Source organism: Orycteropus afer, unplaced genomic scaffold, assembly GCF_000298275.1.
Source record: "Orycteropus afer afer isolate SDZICR_OR568_19922 unplaced genomic scaffold, OryAfe1.0 scaffold00147, whole genome shotgun sequence".
NCBI classification, from domain to species: Eukaryota; Metazoa; Chordata; class Mammalia; order Tubulidentata; family Orycteropodidae; genus Orycteropus; species Orycteropus afer.
Genome location: NW_006921734.1, coordinates 6,123,073 through 6,127,985, shown reverse-complemented (window position 1 = coordinate 6,127,985; position 4,913 = coordinate 6,123,073). Strand labels below are relative to the sequence as shown.

Genomic DNA, 4,913 nt, shown 5'->3' with positions numbered 1-4,913 from the left:
CCTTTCTTCCGAGGAGTGGCTGGTGGGTTTGAACCGCCAGCCTTCTGGTGAGCAGTCAAGTGCCTTAGGCACTATGCTACCAGAGCTCCTACAATTTTAATATAGATGGATCGTATAGAGAATAACTGGAACTGATATATAACTGAGTAATTTGTTTTTGAGGGTGTCCTCTTTTGGGGAGCTGCTTGCATCATTTTTTTTTTCCCAAATAGGTAAAGATATTACAAAGTAGCAGTCAGGTAACTGCAGGAAAATGGAATAGAGTAGGGAATGGTATAGAAGTGGAAAGACAGAGTGAATATTTTCAGAATAGCAAATGGTACATACAGATTAGTTGAGATGTATCCCTTTTCCTTTATGGTTTTTGCACTGCCTTGCTATCTTCTTTCTCTGCTTGTTCCATCTGATTCACTTACAGCCTTCTTTATTATACCAGCTTCTACTGTAACTTGATCTATGCCCTTCTTCATGTAGAAATATTCATCATGCATATTTTTTTTTCACTTTTATTGTGGTGAAAATATGCACAAGACATTCACCAACCTAACATATCCGTGCATTTTTTTTAAAAAAGCAGTACACATACCTGTTCACATCTTTACTTGTCAATATTCGTAACTGCTCCACCTTTAACCTCCTAAAGTGTACATTCTCTGTTCACAACTACATTACACTCTCAAGTTCTCATTCTGTTAGACCTTCTCTCTCTATCTGCTCAGTGTCCATCACTTTCTTTCTAGATCCAACTTCAATAGCATCCAAATTCAATATTCAATTCATCCTAGAGTCCATGGTATATCTCTTTAACTATTTCCTTTTCTTCTTCTTCTTTCTTTCTTTTTCCCCAGCATCTTCAGTATCCTAATTCACTTTTCCTTAAGTTTCATCCTTCTTGAAAAACATTGAACTTGATTCATAAACAGGCTCCTGAGCTCTGCTAGTAATACTTCAGATATAAGATGTCCAGTATTGGATAGGCCCTGAGTACTGGTCCTGTATCCCACAGTAATGCTTCAGACCTTCACTACTTTCTTGAGAACTCCATTCTGACACTGCCCCTCCTTTTCCTTAGCAGAACACCTCATGTTTTATTTCACAGAGAAAATTTAAGCTTTAAGATATGACTTTTCATATCTTTCTTCTAGCCTTTCTCTTCTACCTATAGACAATCTTTTTGAACCCATATGTGTATGCATGCTTAATAATTATGCTCTGGTGGCATACTTGTTAAGGCATTTGGCTGCTAACCAGGGGTCAGTGGTTCGAACCCACTAGCCACCCCACCAGACTAGGATGGGATGGTTTGTTTTCATAAAGGTTTACAGCCTTGGGAGCCCAATGGAGGTCACTATGAGTCAGAATTGGCTCAATGGCAATACGTTTGTTATTTTTTTGAGTGCTTTTAATGGAAATGTATTGATAAAGCAATTAATATTCTTTAAAACAATTTTACATGGATTATGAGATTTTTTTCTAGCATGATTATTCATAACTAGCACATAACAACAACAACAGCAGCAGTATATTGAATGCACTTCTGGTGGTGCAGTGATTAAAGCACTCTGTGACCAACTGAAAGGTTGGCAGGTCAAACCTACCAGCCACTATGTGGGAGAAAGACAAGGCAGTCTGCTTCTGTAAAGATTTAAATTTGAATAATAGTAGTATTAACTGGTCTTCTTTGTAGGTGTATGAATATTATACTATCACTGACAGCATTGTACCTCAGGATAGATATTGAAACATTGGGATGATGAATGCAATGCCATTTGTCTTCAGTTTATCATTCCTAGCATAGTAGATCATATGTTTGTCTGATTCAAAATGGCCAAAATCAGTCCATTTTAGCTCACTAATGCCTAAGATATCAATCTTTATTCATTCCATTTCATTTTTGACAACTTTCAGTTTTCCTAGAGTCATACTTCATACATTCCATGTTCCAATTATTATTGGATGTTTGCAGCTGTTTCATCCCATTTTGAGTCATACCACATCAGAAGATGGAGGTCCTAAAAGCTTTACTCCATCAAGTCATTAAGGTCGACTCTATTCTGAGGAAGCAGCTCTTCCCTAGTCGCATTTTGAATACCTTCTGACCTGAGGGACTCATCTTCCAGCACTGTATCAGACAGTGTTTCATAAGGTTTTCCAGTACTATATCAGTGTTTCACTGCCATTCATAAGGTTTTCACTAGCCAATTCTTTGAGAAGTGGATGGCCCCTTCCTTCTTTCGAGTCTGTCTAAGTCTGGAAGCTCCACTGAAACCTGTTCACTGTGGGTGACGCTGCTGGTATTTGAAATAACAGTGACATAACCTCCAGCCTCACAGCAACACACCAGCCACTGCAGTATGACAAACTGACTGATGAGTAGTGGAGTCTTCCTTGTAGGTGTATGGATATCATCCTATTACTAACAGCATTGTACTTCAGGATACATCTTGAAATATTTTTTTTGACAATGAATGTGACACCATTCCTCTTCAATTTGTCATTCTTGACATAGTAGAGCATATGATTGTCTGATTCAAAATAGCCAATAGCAGTCCATTTCAGCTCACTAATTCCTAGGGTATCAATCTTTATGCGCTGTTTAATTTTTGACATCTTCCAATTTTCTGAGATTCGTATCCGTGCATTCCATGTTCCAAATATTAATGGATGTTTGCAGCTATGTCTTCTCATTTTGAGTTGTGCCACATCACCAGATGAAGGTCCAGGAAGTTTTACTCCATCTACGTGATTAAGGTAGACTCTGCTTTGAGGAGGAAGCTGCTCCCTAGTCGTTTTAGGCCAAAATTTCTTCTTCTTCTTCTTTTTTTAATTGTACTTTGGGTACAAATTTACAAAATAGATTTGTTTACTCTCAAGAGTTCATGCATATTTGATTTTGCAGCCCCGATTTCAATACCCAACCATAAAAAACTCTCCTCCCTGTAACTACCCTTTCCCTGTGTCCTTTTTATCTATGCATTCCTGTCTGTCCAGCTTTCCCTCTATGTGAATGCTGCCTTTCTGATTTCTCATGGCTGACTGGTCTAAGGGGTACATCTCCCTAGAGAAGATGGGTGTATCTCCCTGGGGTATGTGTTCTGCTTGTAGATCTTCCTACTTTGAGGCTGGAAACCAATCCACAGAAGTGAGTCCATTTCCAGGCCCCCAAAATAACCCAGGTCTGTAGTCTCAGGGGTTCTACCAGTCTCTATTCAGCCAGTAGTTCTGGTCATTTTTATGTTTTTGAATTTTGTTCCACATTTTTCTCCCACTCTATCAATGATCTCCAATTTTGATCCCTTTTCAGGTGGTTGGCTTTGGTAGCAAGACACCATCTAATTCTTCTGGTCTCAGGTTCATGAATGCTGATCTGGTCTGTCATATCTTTGTACTAATTATTTCCAGATGACTTTGATTTTCTTCACTCTTCCTTGCTCCAGACTAGAGAAGACCAATAATTGCATCTTAGATGACTACTCGAAAGCTTTTAAGACCCCAGTCGCTACTCACCAAAGTAGAATGTAAAACAAAATGTTTATGTATTATGTTGTGCCAGTTGAACACGATGGCTCCCAAGACTGTGGTCCCAAGCCCACAGGCCCAGTGATTCACTCCCTTAGGATGTTAGGTTGTCTCTGAGAACTACTCCAACCTTGTCCTCTATTACTTCTGTAATGTATGTGGATAATTTATAGCACAAGTACATATGTAAGCCTGTCTTCAGCCAGCTCTATCCTTGGTCTTGGGTATATTCCTGTTTGTCTACCCCTACCTGATCTTCTCACCTGTCTATGCATTTACCAGTAGCCTAGCATTTGCTGCTACTGGTATTGAAGTATTATGTATATAATAGTATTTGCTTCTGTTGTGTATATCTGTGAGTCAGAATTGACTTGATGGCAGGAAGTTTGGTTTTGGTTTTATCAATGGACACGGCATGTTCTTCCATTTGTGTAGATCTCTCGTAGTTTCTTGTAGTAGTGCTTTTAGTTTTCTTTGTATAGTCTTTTATGTCCCTGTTAAGATTTATTCCTATATATTTTATCTTTTTGGTATCTATTGTAAATGGTATTGTTTCCCTTATTTCCTTTTCAGAGGTCTCTTTGTTGATGTTGATGAATCCAACTGATTTTTGTATGTTAACTTTGTGTGCTGCCACTTTGCTGAACCTTTGTGTTAGTTCCAGTAATTTTTTTGCTGTGTCTCTTGAGTTTTCTATGTTTAGGATCCTGTCATTTGCAAATAGAGACAGTTTTACTTCTTCTTTGCCAATTTGGATGCCTTTTACTTGGCTTTCTTGCCTTATTACCCTGACTAGAATTTCCAATACAACGTTAAATGCAAGTGGTGACAGAGGGCATCCTTGTCTGGCTTCCGTTTGTAAGGGGAATGCTTTGAGTCCTTCTCCATTGACCATAATGTTGGCTGTTGCTTTTGCATATGCATATGCCCTTTATTATGCTGAGGGTTTTTCCTTCTATTCCTATTTTGCTGAGAGTTTAGAATAAGAATGGGTGTTGGATTTTATCAAATGCCTTTTCTGCATGAATTGATATGATCATATGGTTCTTTTCTTTAGTTTTATTTATGTGATGGATTACATTGATTGTTTTTCTGTTGTTGAATCATCCTTGCATACCTGGTATGAATTCCACTGGGTCATGGTATATTACTTTTTTGATATATTGTTGGATTCTTTGGGCTAAATTTTGTTGTAGATTTTTGCGTCTATATGTAAAATGAGGATTATTTGTCTGTAGTTTTTCTTTTTAATGGTGTCTTTCCCTGGTTTTGATATCAGTGTTATGCTTGCTTCATAGGTTGAATTTGGGAGTGTTCCATAACTTTGTGTGTTCTGGAGTAGTTTGAATAGTATAGAGGTCAGCTCTTCCCTGAATGTTTGATATAATTCTCCA

General features: G+C 38.1%; 1 protein-coding gene across 1 annotated transcript in view; it reads left to right on the top strand.

Moving 5' to 3' along the window:
* Positions 1-4,913, top strand: part of DYNC2H1 (dynein cytoplasmic 2 heavy chain 1) — a 505,271-nt gene that overhangs the window by 398,061 nt on the left and 102,297 nt on the right. The gene's annotated exons all lie outside the window — the stretch shown is intronic.